This window comes from Bombina bombina, chromosome 3 (assembly GCF_027579735.1).
Source record: "Bombina bombina isolate aBomBom1 chromosome 3, aBomBom1.pri, whole genome shotgun sequence".
Lineage (NCBI taxonomy): Eukaryota > Metazoa > Chordata > Amphibia > Anura > Bombinatoridae > Bombina > Bombina bombina.
In genome coordinates this window covers 411,783,462-411,808,377 of record NC_069501.1, presented here as the reverse complement: position 1 = coordinate 411,808,377, position 24,916 = coordinate 411,783,462, and the positions used below count along the sequence as shown (strand labels likewise).

The 24,916-nt window shown below is 39.2% G+C and overlaps 1 long non-coding RNA gene across 1 annotated transcript; it reads left to right on the top strand.

Moving 5' to 3' along the window:
• Positions 1–24,417, top strand: LOC128651673 (uncharacterized). The gene is made up of 3 exons (XR_008401157.1): positions 1–74; positions 5,037–5,098; positions 24,288–24,417. It is a non-coding gene; the product is annotated as an uncharacterized LOC128651673 (long non-coding RNA).
• The last annotated feature ends 499 nt before the right edge of the window (positions 24,418–24,916 follow it).

Genomic DNA, 24,916 nt, shown 5'->3' with positions numbered 1-24,916 from the left:
CACCCCTCTCCAAGAGCCATGTGACTCAAACAGAGAGAACCATCCAACCAGGACTCCAGTCACGTTGACAAAGGGTGAGTTCTAGCTCAGAAACCAACACGATATTTCATCCATTCTACTCTGCAGTCTGCACTGGAAATGATGACACACTATACAGAACAATGTCATTTGTATTATATGTTGTTTTTTATTAGAAAAAACGTAATCCGTGTACCTTAATTTCTTTTTTCCACTTTAATACTGGGAGAACGGGACTGGTCTAATAAGTCAAAAAATCTTGTTCATAATTCATATAGAGCACACATTAAGCAATTTCCCAATATACTTCTGTTACTTAACTTGCTTAGTTCTCTTGGTATCCTATGTTGGAAAATATGCCTAGGTAGGCTCAGGAGCTGGGAGCTAGCTGTTGATTGCTAGTTGAACATATAAGCCTCTTATCATTAGCTTAACAATTGTGTTCATTTAGCTCCCAGAAGTACATTGATCAAAAATGATATTAGAAGTAAATTGGAAAGTTGTTTAAAAATGTATGTTCTATCTGAATCATGAAAGAAAATGTATGGTTTTATGTCCCTTTAAATGTTGTTAAAGGGACACATAAGACAACAGTAGGCCAGGGCTGCACAGCCTCAGCCTAATATTGTAATCCACTTTACAATATAAAGTTATAATCTTCTGTAAATCTCAAATAGTTTGCCTTACCAAAAAAAATATTTTCCAAAAAAATTAGTAGCTGATGATTAGATTTAAATTTGCTCAGAAAAACAAAGATCTATGAGCTGGAACACCATTACATTAACAATATTGCAATTCACAGAAACGGTCCACAGTACCTTGTGTAAACTTAGGCCTAGATTTGGAGTTTGGCGGTAGCCGTGAAAACCAGCGTTAGAGGCTCCTAACGCTGGTTTTAGGCTACCGCCGGTATTTGGAGTCAGTCAAAAAAGGGTCTAACGCTCACTTTTCAGCCGCGACTTTTCCATACCGCAGATCCCCTTACGTAAATTGCGTATCCTATCTTTTCAATGGGATTTTTCTAACTCCGGTATTTAGAGTCGTGTCTGAAGTGAGCGTTAGAAATCTAACGACAAAACTCCAGCCGCAGAAAAAAGTCAGTAGTTATGAGCTTTCCGGTTCATAAAGCTCTTAACTACTGTACTCTAAAGTACACTAACACCCATAAACTACCTATGTACCCCTAAACCGAGGTCCCCCCACATCGCCGACACTCGATTAATTTTTTTTAACCCCTAATCTGCCGACCGCCACCTACATTATACTTATGTACCCCTAATCTGCTGCCCCTAACACCGCCGACCCCTATATTATATTTATTAACCCCTAACCTGCCCCCCACAACGTCGCCGCCACCTACCTACAATAATTAACCCCTAATCTGCCGACCGCAAAGAGCCGCCACCTACATTATAGCTATGTACCCCTAATCTGCTGCCCCTAACACCGCCGACCCCTATATTATATTTATTAACCCCTAATCTGCCCTCCCTAACATCGCCGACACCTAACTTCAATTATTAACCCCTAATCTGCCGACCGAATCTTGCCGCTATTCTAATAAATGTATTAACCCCTAAAGCTAAGTCTAACCCTAACACTAACACCCCCTAAGTTAAATATAATTTAAATCTAACGAAATTAATTAACTCTTATTAAATAAATTATTCCTATTTAAAGCTAAATACTTACCTGTAAAATAAATCCTAATATAGCTACAATATAAATTATAATTATATTATAGCTATTTTAGGATTTATATTTATTTTACAGGTAACTTTGTATTTATTTTAACCAGGTACAATAGCTATTAAATAGTTAAGAACTATTTAATAGCTAAAATAGTTAAAATAATTACAAATTTACCTGTAAAATAAATCCTAACCTAAGTTACAATTAAACCTAACACTACACTATCAATAAATTAATTAAATACAATACCTACAAATAACTACAATGAAATAAACTAACTAAAGTACAAAAAATAAAAAAGAACTAAGTTACAAAAAATAAAAAAATATTTACAAACATAAGAAAAATATTACAACAATTTTAAACTAATTACACCTACTCTAAGCCCCCTAATAAAATAACAAAGCCCCCCAAAATAAAAAATGCCCTACCCTATTCTAAATTACAAAAGTTCAAACCTCTTTTACCTTACCAGCCCTGAACAGGGCCCTTTGCGGGGCATGCCCCAAAGAATTCAGCTCTTTTGCCTGTAAAAAAACCCATACAATACCCCCCCCCAACATTACAACCCACCACCCACATACCCCTAATCTAACCCAAACCCCCCTTAAATAAACCTAACACTAAGCCCCTGAAGATCTTCCTACCTTATCTTCACCTCACCGGGTATCACTGATCGGTCCTGGCTCCAAAATCTTCATCTAAGCCCAAGCGGGGGCTAGACATCCATCATCCGACGGCTGAAGAAGTCCAGAAGAGGCTCCAAAGTCTTCATCCTATCCGGGAAGAAGAGTAGATCCGGACCGGCAACCATCATCTTCCAAGCGGCATCTTCTATCTTCATCCGATGAGGACCGGCTCCATCTTGCAAATCAGCCAATCGGATTGAACTCGCATTCTATTGGCTGTTCCGATCAGCCAATAGAATGCGAGCTCAATCTGATTGGCTGATTGGATCAGCCAATCGGATTGAACTTGATTCTGATTGGCTGACTCCATCAGCCAATCAGAATATTCCTACCTTAATTCCGATTGGCTGATAGAATCCTATCAGCCAATCGGAATTCGAGGGACGCCATCTTGGATGACGTCATTTAAAGGAACCGTCATTCGTCGTTCAGTCGTCGGCCAGGATGGATGTTCCGCGTCGGAGGTCTTTCGGATGCTGCCGCTCCGCTCCGGATGGATGATGATAGAAGATTCCGCTTGGATGAAGACTTCAATCGGATGGAAGACCTCTTCTGCCCCGCTTGGATGAAGACTTCTACCGGATGGAGGACCTCTTCTTGCTCCGCTTGGATGAAGAATTTGGCTCGGCTGGGTGAAGACGACTCAAGGTAGGGAGATCTTCAGGGGCTTAGTGTTAGGTTTATTTAAGGGGGGTTTGGGTTAGATTAGGGGTATGTGGGTGGTGGGTTGTAATGTTGGGGGGGGTATTGTATGTTTTTTTTTACAGGCAAAAGAGCTGAACTTCTTGGGGCATGCCCCGCAAAGGGCCCTGTTCAGGGCTGGTAAGGTAAAAGAGCTTTGAACTTTAGTAATTTAGAATAGGGTAGGGCATTTTTTTATTTTGGGGGGCTTTGTTATTTTATTAGGGGGCTTAGAGTAGGTGTAATTAGTTTAAAATTGTTGTAATATATTTCTAATGTTTGTAAATATTTTTTTATTTTTTGTAACTTAGTTCTTTTTTATTTTTTGTACTTTAGTTAGTTTTTTTCATTGTATTTATTTGTAGGAATTGTATTTAATTTATTTATTGATAGTGTAGTGTTAGGTTTAATTGTAGATAATTATAGGTATTTTATTTAATTTATTTATTGATAGTGTAGTGTTAGGTTTAATTGTAACTTAGGTTACGATTTATTTTACAGGTAATTTTGTAATTATTTTAACTATTTTAGCTATTAAATAGTTCTTAACTATTTAATAGCTATTGTACCTGGTTAAAATAAATACAAAGTTACCTGTAAAATAAATATTAATCCTAAAATAGCTATAATATCATTATAATTTATATTGTAGCTATATTAGGATTTATTTTACAGGTAAGTATTTAGCTTTAAATAGGAATAATTTATTTAATAAGAGTTAATTAATTTCGTTAGATTAAAATTATATTTAATTTAGGGGGGTGTTAGTGTTAGGGTTAGACTTAGCTTTAGGGGTTAATCCATTTATTAGAATAGCGGTGAGCTCCAGTCGGCAGATTAGGGGTTAATAATTGAAGTTAGGTGTCGGCAATGTTAGGGAGGGCAGATTAGGGGTTAATACTATTTATTATAGGGTTAGTGAGGCGGATTAGGGGTTAATAACTTTATAATAATAGCGGTGCGGTCCGCTCGGCAGATTAGGGGTTAATAAGTGTAGGCAGGTGGAGGCGACGTTGTGGGGGGCAGATTAGGGGTTAATAAATATAATATAGGGGTCGGCGGTGTTAGGGGCAGCAGATTAGGGGTACATAGGGATAATGTAAGTAGCGGCGGTTTACAGAGCGGCAGATTAGGGGTTAAAAATAATATACAGGGGTCAGCAATAGCGGGGGCGGCATAATAGGGGTTAATAAGTGTAAGGTTAGGGGTGTTTAGACGCGGGGTACATGTTAGAGTGTTAGGTGCAGACGTAGGAAGTGTTCCCCCATAGACAACAATGGGGCTGCGTTAGGAGCTGAACGCGGCTTTTTTGCAGGTGTTAGGTTTTTTTCAGCTCAAGCAGCCCCATTGTTTCCTATGGGGGAATCGTGCACGAGCACGTTTTTGAGGCTGGCCGCGTCCGTAAGCAACTCTGGTATCGAGAGTTGCAGTTGCGTTAAATATGCTCTACGCTCCTTTTTTGGAGCCTAACGCAGCCATTCTGTGGACTCTCAATACCAGAGTTATTTTAAAGGTGCGGCCAGAAAAAAGCCAGCGTTAGATACATATAGGGAGGGTGTAGTCTGGTTTATAGTGTCAAAATTAGTCTCATATGGGGCCCTTTAGCATGTTCTCATGTGAAAGTTCAATCCGTAGAACTTTAATCTTTGATACAACTGACTGGCTTTTGATTGTAGTGGGCGTTAAATACATATATATAATATTTGGGGAGCGACATCATTTCATTCCTGGACACAGTCAGCATAATGTCTGGTCCTGCTCCCAGGTGATCAATATTACTATAATGATCACATGGCAGATATAAAGGCAAAAAACACCCAATACCATACTTTCCTTCTACTTCATGTCAAAATTCATGAGCAGTAAAAAGTAATTGTGCTCTATAGGTTAACCTACTCTCATGTCATAGCATGTAGCTTCAGATCATACTGACACTCTCTGCTGTTCCTTTCCCAGATGACAGCGACAGTTCCTCAGATGAGTCTGATAATTTTGAGGTGATGTCCATTCCGCAAAAGGTAATTAATGTCAATTCACAAACACTTATTGAAAAGTAGACCGTACAGTTTTTTTAATGAAATCATTAAAGTTTAATTTTTTAAGAATATATGTCATTGTAAATAAGTACAAAGCATATACATATATATATATATATATACTGTATATATATATATATATATATATATATATATATATATATATAGCCTTCACTTCAAATGACTAGACAATTAAATTGCTTATTTATTTTATTAGCATTATTATTATTGTTAATTTTATTGGTAATACAAATGGAAACAGATGCTTTATTAAGACCAATGTCTTGCATATTATGGTCTAGATTACCAATAAAGTAAGCTTTTTGAGCATGTCGGGTAGCGTGTGTATTAAAAGTTGAAAGTAATAAGTTTCAACGTGCTAACCTGACACTAGAAAAAAGCTGAATTTGAAATATCACAACTGCGATACCCCCTCCCTTAACTTTTTTTTTGCAGGCCAATCTGACACTAATATCTCTCTCTCCCTCAGCTGAATTTAAAGTATATTTGCCACCGTCTTTAAAGAAAATTCACAGACCAACATACTTCAGCTGCCCCACAGACCTCTGCAACCAGGTAGCCTCTGGAAGATAGTTTCCCTGCCACCCCACCCCTCACCCCACCCACCCCAAGCTCATTCCCTCATTTATAGATAGTCTCCCACACAACTTTCATTCTCCTAAACTGACAGCTGCAAACACTGATCAGCACATCCTTCCATTCACTTAACCCTTTAGAATACATACCCTCTCTCCCTACAAATAGCTATATATCCCACATCGATAGAGTATATATATATATATATATATTATTTTTATATTGTACTATTTCTGTTTTATTTTCATCTACACACCTCATAGCACTAACATGAATCCAAATATGACCATACTGATATTCGTGACAACCCTTTTCTCACTCCAATTTTGTTCACATCATTACCGCCATAAGCACACACCTCAAACTGGAAAACAAATTATCATACACCATGGCCTGCTCTGTTGCTGTAACTTATCTGCTGAGTGCTGGTGGAGAGTTATAAAAAATAACCCTCCTACCCCTACCTCACCAAATTATAAAGTATCCCATTCACTATATGGCCAAACAAAAACTATGTCCAAATTCCTATTCCTTATGTTACTTACCCTTGCAAATGATGTAGAGTCTAACCCTAGTCCCCCAACAAATTCCATTCCTAGCCTTCCAGCTAAAAAAGGCCTCTTCTTTGTGCACTGTAATATCCGCAGCTTACTAACAAAAATCGATGCACTGCAAGCTTGGTGTTTACATTACAAGCCCAAAATCATTGTGATCTCTGAATTGTGGCTAACCGCAAAAATACCTGACTCTGCCATTGCAATACATGGGTATTCATGCCATAGAAATGATAGAGCAAAGAGAGGAGGCGGCTTCGTAATTTATGTTGACAATTCCATAAAGTACATGCCCTTACAAAAATCTAGCTCTCCTGCCACCTTTGATTTCCTTTCTGGCACAATTGAGATCCAATGCAGTAAATCAATCATTTTTGCAGGACTCTACCGCCCACCTAGCTCCCCTGTGCATTCCTTTTCTAACATAGCACATCTCCTTAGTGAAACCATAGCTCAAAACCCAAAAAGTGAGATTTTAATATTGATTGGCTGAATCCAAAAAATAACAGTTGTCGCTCGCTGTTTAAATCTTTGCAGCTAACGCAATTAATCTCCTCTCCAACTCGCATAAACATCAAAAGCCATAATCATACCCTGCTCGACTGGATTCTCTCCACTTCTACCGATCGAATCCAGGAGGCAGGTGTTCTCCCTAACAATTTCAGTAACCCCTGCTTAGTGTACTGTGTGCGCAAAATAAAGGCAACTCAATCCTCTCCCAAGGTTAAAATCACCAGGTCCTTCAAAAAATTTAATCTTCAAACCATTTCTAAATGACATCAAGAACCTCCCCTGGCACAGATTAAACCTAATCCCAGATCTAGACTCTGCAGTTGAATTCTTTCAGTCTGAACTCCTACAAGTTTGGAATTTGCATGCCCTGCTGCGTGAGGTGAGAGTAAAAGGAGCACACTTGAATTGGATCACAGCTGACCTCATTCAAATGTACCAGTTTCGGGATTCATTGTGGTCAAAGTTCAAGCATACTGGCTCTATGAATGATCACTGTGTATATAGACAATGGCGAAATATATGCACTAAACAAACAAAATTGGCCAATGCCCAATATTTCTGTGAAAATCTGAACAATACCATATCTAACCCTAGAAAGTTTTGGAAACTCATAAATAACTTACAAAATCCACCAATCCACTCCCAACCCTCCGCTGTCAATGTGAATAACCAAACCCTGCAACTCCCTTTAGAAGTAGCAAATGCCTTTAACAATTATTTTGTCTGATGCTCCACCACCCTGATTGACAAACTAATAAATGGCACGCATCCTGAAACTACAAATGTGGATCAGGCCCCACTAAAACAGCAAAGATCCAATATAGAGAAGTTCAATTTTAGACCTGTACCCATCAATGTCATTAAGAAATACCTTAATAATCTAAAATTGAAAAACCAGTCTGGACCTGATCAAATCCCAGCAATGCTGTTGAAGCTCAGTGCGCCGGCAATTGCTAAACCTGTCACAACCCTAATTTACAAATCCTTGATGTCTGGATACATACCCAAACTTTGGAAAACTGCAAGAGTAGTGGCTATTCATAAAAGTGGGGAGTTAACCTTGATTTCTAACTATCGCCCTTTATCATTGCTCCCAGTATTGCCAAAAATCTTAGAAAAATGTGTCCATATGCAATTATTCGAGTATTACCAACATTCTAACTGTCTGACCCCTGATCGATCAGGGGCGCGATCCGATATACGGCGCAGGTTTCGGCCCAAGCATGGAAACCTGCACCGCCCGTAGTTTCAGCTCGCAACTCGAGCTATCACATATACGGCGCCGTCAGATGCTAAAGTGCCGTAAGTCTGACAAACTAGCGATGTCCAGAAATCTGCGTAAGTACAAATTTCTGGAGTTGCCAGTGACTTACGGCACTTTAGAAACTGCCGCCACCTACAAAAACTGACTAAATTATAAAATCACCCGTAACTGTCTAACACGCCTCCCAAACATACCCCTCTATCCGCAATCCCCCTCTCACTCCTAACAATAAATGTATTAACTCCTAAACCGCCGCTCCCAGACCCCGCCGCCAGCTACATTAACTATATTACCCCTAATATGACCCCCCTACACCGCCGCCACCTATTTAAACTATATTACCCCCTAATATGATCCCCCTACACCGCCGCCACCTATTTAAACTATATTTCCCCCTAATATGATCCCCCTACACCGCGGGCCACCTATTTAAACTATAATAACCCCTTATGTAAGCCTCCTACACCGCCGCCACCTATATTATATATACTACCCCCTAATCTGACCCCCCTACACCGCCGCCACCTATATTAAATTTATTAACCCCTAAAATACTAACATTTCCCTACCACTAAACCTAAGTCTAACCCTACAAATACCTCTGAAAAGGGCCTTTTGCGTGGCATTGCCCCAAAGTAACCAGCTCTATTACCAGCCCTTAAAAGGGCCTTTTTGCGGGGCATTGCCCCAAAGTAATCAGCTCTTTTACCAGCAGGCATTGTCACAAAGTAATCAGCTCTTTTACCTGTAATCTAATCCCCCTACACCGCCTCCACCTATAATAAATGTATTACCCCCTAATCTAATCCCCCTACACCCCCACCACCTATATTAACTATATTAACCCTAATTATATTAGGGTTAATATACTTAATATAGTTATTATATTAAATATATTATTAATATAGTTAATAATTAATATAGTTATTATATAATATATTAACTATATTAAAGGGCCAGTAAACCCAAAATCTTTCTTTCATGATTCAGATAGAGAATTTAAATTTAAATAACATTACAATTTACTTCTATTATTTATTTTGCTTAATTTTTTTAGATATCCTTAGTTGAAGAAAAAGCAATGCACATGGGTGAGCCAATCACATGAGGCTTCTATGTGCAGCTACCAATCAGCAGCTACTGAGCATATCTAGATATGCTTTTCAGCAAAGAATATCAAGATAATAAAACAAATTAGATAATATAAGTAAATTAGAAAGATGTTTAAAACTGCATTCTCTTTCTAAATCATGAAAGAAAAAATGTGGGTTTCATGTCCCTTTAACCCTATCTAACTCTAACATCCCTAACTTAATTATTATTAAAATAAATCTAAATAATATTAATAATATTAACTAAATTATTCCTATTTAAATCTAAATACTTACCTATAAAAAAAAACTAAGATAGCTACAATATAATTAATAATTACATTGTAGCTATTTTAGGGTTTATATTTATTTTACAGGTAACTTGGTATTTATTTTAACTAGGTGCAATAGCTATTAAATAGTTAATAACTATTTAATAGCTACCTAGTTAAAATAATTACCAAATTACCTGTAAATAAATCCTAACCTAAGTTATAAATACACCTACACTATCAATAAATTAATTAAATTAAAATATCTAAACTAAAATACAATTAAATACACTAAATTAATTACAAAAAAACCCCACTAAATTACAAAAAATAAAAAAGATTACAAGAATTTTAAGCTAATTACACCTAATCTAAGCCCCCTAATAAAATAACAAAGCCCCCCAAAATAAAACAATTCCCTACCCTAATCTAAATTACAAAAAGTAATCAGCTCTATTACCAGCCCTTAAAATGGCCTTTTGTGGGGCATTGCCCCAAAGTAATCAGCTCTTTTACCTGTAAAAAAAAAAGAACAACCCCCCCATTACAACCCACCACCCACATACCCCTACTCTAACCCACCCAATCCCCCCTTAAAAAAACCTAAGTCTAACCCCCAAGTGTTCCTTACCTGTCCTGAAGACCGGCGGAGAAGGTCCTGTTCCAGGCGGAGAAGTCTTCTTCCAGGCGGCGACCTCTTCTTCCAGGATCCAGCCGGCGCGGAGTGGAGGAGTGGAAGACCGATGACCGCGGAGCTGAAGACCGTCCATCTGGAACTGAAGACTGGCGATGCTGGAACTGAAGATCGGCGACGCTGGAACTGAAGACCGGAGACGGAGCGTGGAGGATCCTCTTCATACGATCGCCGCCATACACTGAATAGGAATTCAAGGTACGCGATTAAAAATGGCGTCCCTTGAATTCCTATTGGCTGATTTGAGCCTTCAAATTCAAATCAGCCAGTCGGATGCAAGCTACTTTAATTCTATTGGCTGATTTGAATAGCCAATAGAATAAGAGCTACTGTAATTCAATTGGCTGATTAGAATAGCCAATAGAATTACAGTAGCTCTTATTCTATTGGCTATTCAAATCAGCCAATAGAATTAAAGTAGCTTGCATCCGATTGGCTGATTTGAATTTGAAGGCTCAAATCAGCCAATAGGAATTCAAGGGACGCCATTTTTAATCGCGTACCTTGAATTCCTATTCAGTGTACGGCGGCGATCGTATGAAGAGGATCCTCCACGCTCCGGCTCCGGTCTTCAGTTCCAGCATTGCCGATCTTCAGTTCCAGCATCGCCGGTCTTCAGTTCCAAATGGACGGTCTTCAGCTCCGCGGTCATCGGTCTTCAACTCCTCTGCTCCGCGCCGGCTGGATCCTGGAAGAAGAAGAGGTCGCCGCCTGGAAGAAGACTTCTCCGCCTGGAACAGGACCTTCTCTGCCGGTCTTCAGGACAGGTAAGGAGCACTTGGGGGTTAGACTTAGGTTTTTTTAAGGGGGGATTGGGTGGGTTAGAGTAGGGGTATGTGGGTGGTGGGTTGTAATGGGGGGGTTGTTCTTTTTTTTTACAGGTAAAAGAGCTGATTACTTTGGGGCAATGCCCCACAAAAGGCCCTTTTAAGGGCTGGTAATAGAGCTGATTACTTTTTGTAATTTAGATTAGGGTAGGGAATTTTTTTTATTTTGGGGGGCTTTGTTATTTTATTAGGGGGCTTAGATTAGGTGTAATTATCTAAAATTCTTGTAATTTTTTTTTTATTTTTTGTAATTTAGTGTTTGTTTGTTTTTGTAATTTAGTTTAGTGTATTTAATTGTATTTTAGTTTAGATATTTGTAGTTTATTTAATTAATTTATTGATAGTGTAGGTGTATTTATAACTTAGGTTAGGATTTATTTACAGGTAATTTGGTAATTATTTTAACTAGGTAGCTATTAAATAGTTATTAACTATTTAATAGTTATTGTACCTAGTTAAAATAAATACCAAGTTACCTGTAAAATAAATATAAACCCTAAAATAGCTACAATGTAATTATTAATTATATTGTAGCTATCTTAGGGTTTATTTTATAGGTAAGTATTTAGATTTAAATAGGAATAATTTAGTTAATATTATTAATATTATTTAGATTTAATTTAATAATAATTAAGTTAGGGGTGTTAAGAGTTAGATAGGGTTAATATAGTTAATATATAATATAATAACTATATTAATTATTAACTATATTAATAATATATATAATTTAATAACTATATTAACTATATTAACCCTAATATAATTAGGGTTAATATAGTTAATATAGGTAGCGGCGGTGTAGGGGGGTCAGATTAGGGGTTAATATATTTAATATAGGTGGCGGCGGTGTAGGGGGATTAGATTAGGGGGTAATACATTTATTATAGGTGGAGGCGGTGTAGGGGGATTAGATTACAAGTAAAAGAGCTGATTACTTTGTGACAATGCCCCACAAAAGACCCTTTTAAGGGCTGGTAAAAGAGCTGATTACTTTGGGGCAATGCCCCGCAAAAGGCCCTTTTAAGGGCTGGTAATAGAGCTGGTTACTTTGAGGCAATGCCACGCAAAAGGCCCTTTTCAGGGCTATTTGTAGGGTTAGACTTAGGTTTAGTGGTAGGGAAATGTTAGTATTTTAGGGGTTAATAAATTTAATATAGGTGGCGGCGGTATAGGGGGATTAGATTAGGGGTTAATAATTTTAATATAGGTGGCGGAGGTGTAGGGGGCTCACATTAGGGATTAATATAGTTTAAATAGGTGGCGGCGGTGTAGGGGGATCATATTAGGGTGTAATATAGTTTAAATAGGTGGCGGTGGTGTAGGGGGATCATATTAGGGGGTAATATAGTTTAAATAGGTGGCGGCGTTGTAGGGGGATCATATTAGGGGGTAATATAGCTTAAATAGGTGGCGGCGGTGTAGGGGGATCATATTAGGGGGTAATATAGTTTAAATAGGTGGCGGCGGTGTAGGGGGATCATATTATGGGGTAATATAGTTAAAATAGGTGGCGGCGGTGTAGGGGGCTCACATTAGGGGTAATAATTTTAATATAGATGGCGGCCGTGTAGGGGGATCACATTAGGGGGTTAAACATTTAATGTAGGTGGCGGCGGGGTCCGGGACCAGCGGTTTAGGGGTTAAACACTTTATTAGGGATGCGGCGGGGGATCACGGTTGACAGGTAGATAGACATTGTGCATGCGTTAGGTGTTAGGTTTTATTTTGCAGCCAGTTTAGGGAGTTACGGGGCTCAAATACACAGCGTAAGGCTTACTACACCTGCATTTTGTGGCGAGGTGAAAATGGAGTAAGATTTCTCCATTTTCGCCACGTAAGTCCTTACGCTGTATATTGTATACCAAACTGCGCTGGTTTGGTATACCTGTCTATGGTCCAAAAAACTACGGCCGAAGGCAGAAATATACTAGTGTAACTTCTAGGTTACGCCGTATATAGGATACCAAACCAGCGCAATATTTGGCGTCGCGGCTTTTGCGGGCGACGCTGCATATCGGATCGGGCCCCAGGTGTTCGCCCGACTCACTCCACTACAACTGCCCTCCTAAAAGTTTGCAACGACATCCAAACTGGCATGGAACAAGGAGACCTAACTGGAGCTATTTTCCTTGATTTTGCAAAGGCCTTTAACACAGTAGACCATGACATACCTGTACTACTGCTCAAACTAAAAAACTCTGGTATTGCTGATCATCCATTAACCTGGTTTTGATCATATGTATCGGATCGATCACAATATGTCTCCATTTCTGACAGTGACTCCCAAGTCATGTTTGGTGTTCCCCAAAGTTCCATTCTCGGCCCCCTACTATTCACATTATTTATAAATGATCTGCCTAATGTCTGCAAATCTCAACTGTACACATGTACGCAGATGACACGGTAATCTATGCAAACAATTCAGATCTGCCGCAGCTTGAAGCATTGCTCCAAGACCAGTTCACGGAGGTAGAAAAGTGGATCTCAAAAAACAAACTCTTCCTAAACACTGACAAAACTGTCACAATGATCTTTAGAACAGGACCTAAATTACACAAATTACAAAATTCCCATCTACGCATCAAAACAAAATCCAATTGCACACTGACCGCAGTCCACTCTTTCAAATACTTGGATATGTTGTTAGACCCTAATCTATATTTTTGCCTCCACATAGAAAAACTTGCATCTAAACTTTATCCAAAACTAGGTGCCCTGTACAAAAACAAATCTTACCTCAGCCCTACAGTAAAGGAAAAGATTGTACAGCAAATGCTAAAGCCTATCATGGATTACGGGAACGTAGTATACGCACCTGCACCGCAAACTCACCTTAATAATTTTAATACATTGTATAACTCGTTCTGCCGCTTTGTGCTACAATGTAACTACAGGACCCACCATTGTGACATGCTAAAAGAACTTAACTGGTTGACGCTGGAAGAGATCCCTCTCTACATATCTCAAAACAGAATGCACTTGTCATGGTTGATTATATATTTCCTACCTGTTCTATGTTAAATTTTTGTGTATTGTTATTGTTTTTGAATTTTATTGTACCCTACTGTATCAATGCAATGTTTTGTGGACCCAGGACATACTTGAAAACGAGAGAAATCTCTGTATCCTTCCTGGTAAAATATTTTATAAATAAATAAATAAAGTGGGAAAAAATACCCAACAAGTCTCACAAACCTGATTGTGCTAACCCAACATAGAAAATTATGTTCCATTTATTCATAAATACATATTTCTACGTATATCTGATGATTTTAAAAAATATATATTTCTATAACTATATATAGATATATGATTATATATAGATATATAAATATATATGCACTGTATATATTGGAATATCTATATATAAATAAATAGAACATATTCCCCGGAGTAAAGAACATTGGAATGTGAAATATTTACAGTGAATACATAGTTAAAGCCTTTATGAAATATGAATATTACATAAATATGATTTTTCATGTTTTCAGCTACTTGACTGAAAAGGGCTCTAATGCAATTATATATATCCTATAATATAAAGGCCAAGTGTGTTTGTCCGAAGCTGTCATGCGCAGTAGAGACTGCGCAAGGTCAAACACACCTGGCCTTCAACAGAATGAACTGGCATCTGATCCTCCGAGAATAGTAGATGTGACGGGGTTGGGGCGGGGCCGGTCAGGCGTCAAGCGGGCGGGGCCACAACGGGGTCCGGGCACCATGGACGTGAGAGAGCTCAAAAAAGGGGGCATAGAGAGAGAGAACAAAAGAGGGGGGCTAGAGAGAGCAAAAGAGGGGGGATAAAGAAGGCAAAAAGAGAGGGAGAAAGAGGGGGAGGGAGAGCAAAAGAGGGGGGATAGAGAGAGGAAAAGAGAGGGAGAGAGACAGCAAAAGAGAGGTGGGAGAAAGCTGAGAGAGAGAGCAAAAGAGAGGGGAGAGAGACAGCAAAAGAGAGGGGAGAGAGAGCAAAAGAGAGGGGAGAGAGAGAGCAAAAGAGAGGGGGAGAGAGAGCAAAAGAGAGGGGAGAGAGAGTGCAAAAGAGAGGGGGAGAGAGACTAAAAGAAAGGGGGAGAGCGCAAAAGAGAGAGGAGAGAGAGAGCACAAAAGAGAGGGGGGAGAGAGCGAGCAAAAGAGAGGGGGGAGAGAGAGCATAAGAGATGGGGGAGAGAGAGAGAGCAAAAGAGAGGGGGAGAGAAAGAGCAAAAGACGGGGAGGGAGACAGCAAAAGAGGGAGAGAGACAGTAAAAGAGAGGGGGAGAGAGAGCAAAATATGGGGGAGAGAGAGAGCAAAAGAGAGGGAGACAGACAGAAAAAGAGAGGGGGAGAGAGAGAAAAAGAAAGAGGAGAGAGAGCAAAAGAAGTGGGATAGAGAGAGCAAAAGAGAGGGAGAGAGACAACAAAAGAGAGGGAGAGAGACAGCAAAAGAGAGAGGGAGAGAGAGCAAAAGAAAGGGGGGAGAGAGAGCAAAAGAGAGGGAGGAAGAGAGACAGCAAAAGAGAGGGGGGAGAAAGAGAGCAAAAGAGAGGGGGAGAGTGCAAAAGAGAAGGGAGAGAGAGATCACAAAAGAGAGGGGAAGAGAGAGAAAAAGAGAGGGGGAGAGAGAGAGCATAAGAGAGGGGGGAGAGAGAGAGCAAAAGAGAGGGGGAGAGAAAGCAAAAGAGAGGGAGAACGACAGCAAAAGAGAGGGGGAGAGAGAACAAAAGAGAGGGAGAGAGAGAGAGCAAAAGAGGGGGGGAGAGCGCAAAAGCGAGGGGGAGAGAGAACGCAAAAGAGAGGAAGGAGAGAGAGCAAAAGAGAGGGGGAGAGAGAGCAAAAAAAGAGGGGGAGTGAGAGAACAAAAGAGAGGGGGAGAGAGAGCAAAAGAGAGAAGGGAAAGAGAGCAAAAGAAAGGGGAGAGAGAGAGCAAAAGAGGGGGGATAGAGAGAGCAAAGGAGAGGGATAAAGACAGCAAAAGAGAGGGGGAGAGAGAGCAAAAGAAAGGGGAGAGAGAGAGCAAAAGAGGGGGATATAGAGAGCAAAAGAGAGGGAGAGAGACAGCAAAAGAGAGGGAGAGAGACAGCAAAAGAGAGGGGGAGAGCGCAAAAGAGAGGGGGAGAGCGCAAAAGAGAGGGGAAGAGAGAGCAAAAGAGAGGGGGAGAAAGAGAGAACAAAAGAGAGGGGGAGAGATAGAGCAAACAAGAGAGGGGGAGAGAGAGCAAAAGAGAGGGGGGAGAGAGAGCAAAAGAGAGGGGCAAGAGAGAGAGCAAAATAGAGAGGGCGTGAGAGGGGAGAGCAAAAGAGAGGAGGGATAGAGAGAGAGCAAGGGGTGGAATCGCTGTACTGCAAGAAATGGACAGTGCACACAGGCTTTAGTACTAGTATATACAGTAAATATATGTCTATTTATGTATACATATGTATGTATGTGTTTGTAAATAGATATTTACACTCATAAATAAATAATAAATATGTTTACACGCATGCACATACACATATGCAGTATCTCACATCAGTGAGTACACCCCTCACATTTTTGTAAATATTTTATTATATCTTTTCATGTGACAACACTGTAGAAATGACACTTTGCTACAATGTAAAGTTGTGAGTGTACCGCTTGTATAACAGTGTAAATTTGCTGTCCCCTCAAAATAACTCAACACACAGCCATTCATGTCTAAACCGTTGGCAAAACAAAAGTGAGTACACTACAAGTACAAAAGTGAGTACACTAAGTGGAAATGTCCAAATTGGGCCCAAAGAGGCAATATTTTGTGTGGCCACCATTATTTTCCAGCACTGCCTCTTGGGCATGGAGTTCACCAGAGCTTCACAGGTTTCCACTGGAGTCCTCTTCCACTCCTCCATGAGGACATCACGGAGCTGGTGGATGTTAGAGATTTTGCGCTCCCCTACCTTCCATTTGAGGATGCCCCACAGATGCTCAATAGGATTTAGGTCTGGAGACATGGTTGGCCAGTCCATCACCTTTACCCTCAGCTTCTTTAGCAAGGCAGTGGTCGTCTTGGAGGTGTGTTTGGGGTTGTTATCATGTTGCAATACTGCCCTGCAGATCAGTTTCTGAAGGGAGGGGATAATGCTCTGCTTCAGTATGTCACAGTACATGTTGGCATTCATTGTTCCCTAAATGAACTGTTGCTCCCCAGTGCCGGCGGCACTCATGCAGGCCCAGACCATGACACATTATCCAGTAATTCCTGCCCTAGTTTGCTTGTCTTTAGCAAACTGTTTGCGGCTTTCTTGTGCATCATCTTTAGAAGAGGCTTCCTTCTGGGACGACAGCCATGCAGACCAATTTGATGCAATGTGCGGCGTATGGTCGGAGCACTTACAGGCTGACCCCCCACACCTTCAACCTCTGCAGCAATGCTGGCAGCACTCATATGTTTATTTCCCAAAGACAATCTCTGGATATGATGCTGAGCACATGCACTCAACTTCTTTGGTCGACTATGGCAAGGCCTGTTCTGAGTGGAACCTGTCCTGTGAAACTGCTGTATGGTCTTGCCCACCGTGCTGCAGCTCAGTTTCAGGGTCTTGGCATTCTTCTTATAGCCTAGGCCATCTTTATGTAGAGCAACAATTCTTTCTGTCAGATCCTCAGAGAGTTCTTTGTCATTAGGTGCCATGTTGAACTTCCAGTGACGAGTATGAGAGAGTGTGAGAGCGATAACACCAAATTTAACACACCTGCTTCCCATTCAAACCTGGGACCTTGTAACACTAACGTGTCACATGACACCGGGGAGGGAAAATGGTTAATTGGGCCCAATTTGGACATTTCCACTTAGGGGTGTACTCACTTTTGTTGCCAATGGTTTAGACATTAATGGCTGTGTGTTGAGTTATTTTGAGGGGACAGCAAATGTACACTGTTATACAGGCTGTAAACTCACTACTTTACATTGTAGCAAAGTGTAATTTCTTCAGTGTTGTCACATGAAAAAATATAATAAAATATTTACAAAAATGTGAGGGGTGTACTCACTTTTGTGAGATACTGTATATATATATATGTGTATATATATATATATATATATATATATATATATATATATACATACATAAATGTATGTATCTCTATGTTAAAGCCCTTTGCAGTCCATTATAACTTTTTTTGTGTTACTATGAGGGTAACTGTACTTTTAAATGTAATTTTGATGTGTATCGTGCAACATTTTTTAGAAATTATTATACATACAGTAAAAAATATTGATATATTCTATGGATAATTTCATTTTTTAAAGTATGTATAATAGTGTTTAATATTTTTATTAATATTTTATATTTAATATTTCAATAACACACATTGAAGTTAGCAATTCTTCATGTGCGCTAACCCAACCGCGTTACACCTAAATCACAAACCCCGATACACGTTAAGCATATTTTTCATTCCAATGATCTTCACATACGGCTAGATTTGGAGTTTTGTCGGTAACGACCCGAAAAACTAACGCCGGCTTTTTTCTGGCCGCACCATAAAAATAACTCTGGTATTGAGAGTCCACAGAATGGCTGCGTTAGGCTCCAAAAAAGGAGCGTAGAGCATTTTTAACGCAGCTTCAACTCTCGATACCAGAGTTGCTTACGCAAGCGGCCAGCCTCAAAAACGTGCTCGTGCACGATTCCCCCATAGGAAACAATGGAGCTGTTTGAGCTGAAAAAAAACCAAACACCTGCAAAAAAGCCGCGTTCAGCTCCTAACGCAGCCCCATTGTTTGCTATGCGGTAACCCTTCCTACGTCTGCACTTAACACTCTAACATGTACCCCGAGTCTAAACACCCCTAACCTTACACTTATTAAGCCCTAATCTGCCGCCCCCGCTATCGCTGACCCCTGCATATTATTATTAACCCCTAATCTGCCGCTCCGTAAACCGCCGCTACTTACATTATCCCTATGTACCCCTAATCTGCTTCCCTAACATCGCCGACCCCTATATTATATTTATTAACCCCTAATCTGCCCCCCACAACGTCGCCTCCACCTGCCTACACTTATTAACCCCTAATCTGCCGAGCGGACCTGAGCGCTACTATAATAAAGTTATTAACCCCTAATCCGCCTCACTAACCCTATAATAAATAGTATTAACCCCTAATCTGCCCTCCCTAACATCGCCGACACCTAACTTCAAACATTAACCCCTAATCTGCCGACTGGAGCTCACCGCTATTCTAATAAATGTATTAACCCCTAAAGCTAAGTCTAACCCTAACACTAACACCCCCCTAAGTTAAATATAATTTACATCTAATGAAATGAATTAACTCTTATTAAATAAATTATTCCTATTTAAAGATAAATACTTACCTGTAAAATAAATCCTAATATAGCTACAATATAAATTATAATTATATTATAGCTATTTTAGGATTTATATTTATTTTACAGGTAACTTTGTATTTATTTTAACCAGGTACAATAGCTATTAAATAGTTAAGAACTATTTAATAGCTAAAATAGTTAAAATAATTACAAATTTACCTGTAAAATAAATCCTAACCTAAGTTACAATTAAACCTAACACTACACTATCAATAAATTAATTAAATAAACTACCTACAATTACCTACAATTAACCTAACACTACACTATCAATAAATTAATTAAATACAATTCCTACAAATAAATACAATTAAATAAACTAGCTAAAGTACAAAAAATAAAAAAGAACTAAGTTACAAAAAATAAAAAAATATTTACAAACATAAGAAAAATATTACAACAATTTTAAACTAATTACACCTACTCTAAGCCCCCTAATAAAATAACAAAGCCCCCCAAAATAAAAAAATGCCCTACCCTATTCTGAATTACAAAAGTTCAAAGCTCTTTTACCTTACCAGCCCTGAACAGGGCCCTTTGCGGGGCATGCCCCAAAGAATTCAGCTCTTTTGCTTGTAAAAAAAAACATACAATACCCCCCCCCAACATTACAACCCACCACCCACATACCCCTAATCTAACCCAAACCCCCCTTAAATAAACCTAACACTAAGCCCCTGAAGATCTTCCTACCTTATCTTCACCCTGCCAGGTTCACTGATCCGTCCTGAATTGCTCCTCCGATGTCCTGATCCAAGCCCAAGCGGGGGGCTGAAGAGGTCCATGATCCGGCTGAAGTCTTCATCCAAGCGGGAGCTGAAGAGGTCCATGATCCTGCTGAAGTCTTCATCCAAGCGGGAGCTGAAGAGGTCCATGATCCAGATGAAGTCTTCTATCAACGGCATCTTCAATCTTCTTTCTTCCGGATCCATCTTGCAGACCTCCGACGCGGAACATCCTCTTCTCCCGACGCCTACTAGCCGAATGACGGTTCCTTTAAGGGATGTCATCCAAGATGGCGTCCCTCGAATTCCGATTGGCTGATAGGATTCTATTAGCCAATCGGAATTAAGGTAGGAATATTCTGATTGGCTGATGGAATCAGCCAATCAGAATCAAGTTCAATCCGATTGGCTGATCCAATCAGCCAATCAGATTGAGCTCGCATTCTATTGGCTGTTCCGATCAGCCAATAGAATGCGAGCTCAATCTGATTGGCTGATTGGATCAGCCAATCGGATTGAACTTGATTCTGATTGGCTGATTCCATCAGCCAATCAGAATATTCCTACCTTAATTCCGATTGGCTGATAGAATCCTATCAGCCAATCGGAATTCGAGGGACGCCATCTTGGATGACGTCCCTTAAAGGAACCTTCATTCTTCAGTTGGACGTCGCCGGATGAAGATGGGTCCGCGTCGGAGGTCTTCAGGATGGAGCCGGTCCTCATCGGATGAAGATAGAAGATGCCGCTTGGAAGATGATGGTTGCCGGTCCGGATCTACTCTTCTTCCCGGATAGGATGAAGACTTTGGAGCCTCTTCTGGACCTCTTCAGCCACCGGATGATGGATCGCCAGCCCCCGCTTGGGTTGGATGAAGATTTTGGAGCCAGGACGGATCGGTGATACCTGGTGAGGTGAAGACAAGGTAGGATGATCTTCAGGGGCTTAGTGTTAGGTTTATTTAAGGGGGGTTTGGGTTAGATTAGGGGTATGTGGGTGGTGGGTTGTAATGTTGGGGGGGGGGTATTGTATGTTTTTTTTACAGGCAAAAGAGCTGAACTTCTTGGGGCATGCCCCACAAAGGGCCCTGTTCAGGGCTGGTAAGGTAAAAGAGCTTTGAACTTTAGTAATTTAGAATAGGGTAGGGCATTTTGTTATTTTGGGGGTCTTTGTTATTTTATTAGGGGGCTTAGAGTAGGTGTAATTAGTTTAAAATTGTTGTAATATTTTTCTTATGTTTGTAAATATTTTTTTATTTTTTGTAACTTAGTTCTTTTTTATTTTTTGTACTTTAGCTAGTTTATTTAATTGTATTTATTTGTAGGAATTGTATTTAATTAATTTATTGATAGTGTAGTGTTAGGTTAATTGTAGGTAATTGTAAGTAGTTTATTTAATTAATTTATTGATAGTGTAGTGTTAGGTTTAATTGTAACTTAGGTTAGGATTTATTTTACAGGTAAATTTGTAATTATTTTAACTATTTTAGCTATTAAATAGTTCTTAACTATTTAATAGCTATTGTACCTGGTTAAAATAAATACAAAGTTACCTGTAAAATAAATATAAATCCTAAAATAGCTATAATATAATTATAATTTATATTGTAGCTATATTAGGATTTATTTTACAGGTAAGTATTTATCTTTAAATAGGAATAATTTATTTAATAAGAGTTAATTAATTTTGTTAGATGTAAATTATATTTAACTTAGGGGGGTGTTAGTGTTAGGGTTAGACTTAGCTTTAGGGGTTAATACATTTATTAGAATAGCGGTGAGCTCCGGTCGGCAGATTAGGGGTTAATAAATATAATACAGGGGTCGGCGGTGTTAGGGGCAGCAGATTAGGGGTACATAAGGATAACGTAGGTGGCGGCGCTTTGCGGTCGGCAGATTAGGGGTTAATTATTGTAGGTAGCTGGCTGCGATGTTGTGGGGGGCAGATTAGGGGTTAATAAATATAATATAGGGGTCGGCGGTGTTAGGGGCAGCAGATTAGGGGTACATAAGGATACCGTAGGTGGCGGCGCTTTGCGGTCAGCAGATTAGGGGTTAATAAGTGTAGGTAGGTGGAGGCAACGTTGTGGGGGGCAGATTAGGGGTTAATAAATATAATACAGGGGTCGGCGGTGTTAGGGGCAGCAGATTAGGGGTACATAAGGATAACGTAGGTGGCGGTCGGCAGATTAGGGGTTAAAAAAAATTATTTGAGTGTCGGCGATGTGGGGGGACCTCGGTTTAGGGGTACATAGGTAGTTTATGGGTGTTAGTGTACTTTAGAGTACAGTAGTTAAGAGCTTTATAAACCGGCGTTAGCCCAGAAAGCTCTTAACTACTGACTTTTTTCCTGCGGCTGGAGTTTTGTCGTTAGATGTCTAACGCTCACTTCAGAAACGACTCTAAATACCGGAGTTAGAAAGATCCCATTGAAAAGATAGGATACGCAATTTACGTAAGGGGATCTGCGGTATGGAAAAGTCGCGGATGAAAAGTGAGCGTTAGACCCTATTTTGAGTGACTCCAAATACCGGCAGTAGCCTAAAACCAGCGTTAGGAGCCTCTAACGCTGGTTTTCACGGCTAACGCCAAACTCCAAATCTAGGTCATAGAAAATAATGTACTTTTTATTATTAAATAAATATACATTTCTATGTATATCTAATAATGTTAACATAAAATATCTATAGGAATAGATATATAGGTCTAGGTATATATATATTTATATAGAAATATGTATTTACATTAAAAAGTACATTATTCTGTATGTGAAGAACATTGGAATGTGAAATATTCATAACTGCTGTTGGGTAAGTGCACGAGTGATAGGTGTTCTTCTGTGCTCTCCATTGACTTCTATGGGGAGAAGTTAACATGCTCAATTCGTAATCTAGCCCTATATTGGGATCAAGGACATTTCAAAGCAAATGGAATATGAACTAATCAAGAGACAGATTTGATGAATATCAAGATTACTGACATTGCCTAGGAAGAAGACTCTAGACTTACCATTAAAATGGCTGCTTCCCCCCCCAACAGTGATCATCCCTTATTTTGTAACCACCACTCTGCCCAGGTCCCCCAGATCTGCCTCTCATGGCCCTGCCCTCCAATACCCAGTGGGCCTCCTTGGATTGCTTCGCCTATATGTAATTTCTGGAGACACCTCAGATCCAGATAAACTGAATCCACCAGAACACTGATACCATATTAAAAGGACATAAAATTAGAGCATTTTATTTTTGTATGAAAATCTCCCAGTATTTCATTGCCCATGGGCAGCAACTCTCCTTCAGATACCTGCAGTGTAACTTTGGTTCCAAAATGGTTTCACCCATAATAAGAGGGAGGTGCTTGAAATGTATTTAGTATTTACTATCCCTTTAAAGGGACAGTATACACTTATTTTCATATAACTCCATGTAATAGACACTACTATAAAGAATAAGATGCAGATACTGGTATAAAAATCCAGTATAAAACTGTTTAAAAACTTACTTAGAAGCACTCAGTTTAGCTCTGTTGAAAAGGTAGCTGGAAAGCCCACTGCAAGTGGGAAATAAGACACTCCCCCTCCCCCTTCTTTTGCATATGAAATGACCCTTTACACAAACAGGAGCAAGCTGGAGTAGGTAGCTGATGGTATTCTCATAAAACTTTGGGGCTTGGTTAGGAGTCTGAAAATCAGAGCAATGTTATTTAAAAATAAGCAAAACTATACATTTTTTGAAAAAAAACTTTATGGGCTTTATAAATAGATTATCTACAAAACATTTATTCAAATAAAAAATGAGTGTATAATGTCCCTTTAATTAAAGGGCCACTGTAAGTAAATATTTTCTATGCCTGTTACTAACTAACTACCCCAAATACGCTTTTTATCAATAGCATTTCATTAACATATCTCTACCGTATATCAGAAATCTTGTCTGCAAATTTAATTGTTTTCCAAACCCACTCCGTGGGTATCCTTTGCTCTGTACCAATCCGTTTACAATACCTAGGTTTCAAAATGGCGCTTTAAACACAATTTCATTGGTTTAAGTATTTTGAACACACAGTGCTGAAAATAGTGGGCAGGATAACATGACATCATCAGCGAATAAAAGATATAACTTTTATAATGTTATGAAACTTAGTTTTGGAGAAAATATAGGTCAGTAGGTTTTAATTAATGTTTATTAACTTTAATATGTTAGTTGTTTGGCTTAAAAATTATAACAGAAAGTAATCCTTTAAGATACTGTATGGCAGAAGTAGCTTTAAGATTGGTTAATGATTATCATCTTTTTCTTTCTACAGGAGCCCAGTAAGAACAGCCTTACGTATACCACAATTCAATTCAATGTTAAATCACAGTGTGGCGATTATGTGAATCTTCATGAAAACTCTGATTATGTCAATGTAGACCCAAAAGAAAAGAGAAATCAATTTAGTAAACACAGAATACAGGGTTCAGTGGATTATACAGACATTCTTGAGGCAGCTGCTTCCTACAAAATACCATCACATCCTCCACTGACTGATCAGGAATCATCTTCTTCTTAAAAAAAAGCCTGTATACTACTAACATAGGTAGAAGACCCGCTCATTACTATTTTCTTTTTTAAAAAGCAGGTAATCCTGTGCATTTAATTAATATTACTGCAAAAGATCTTCATGCAAAATACATGTTTCAAAAACATGTAAAACTGTAATTTTATTAGCAAAAATTGTATTGTTTTAAAGCCATGGAACAAACCATTTGAAAAGCCTTTTGAGAATGGTTATCAAATTTCTTTTGTGTTGGCCAGTTAGTGATAATTATAAATAAGCTCATACACAACTCAACCAATCATTATCCAGCAAGAAGGAAGGTCTGGGATCTGACCACCAGGGAATGCTGTGCGGGTTCTTTGGGGAATGTGGAAAATCTACAAATCTGAATTACA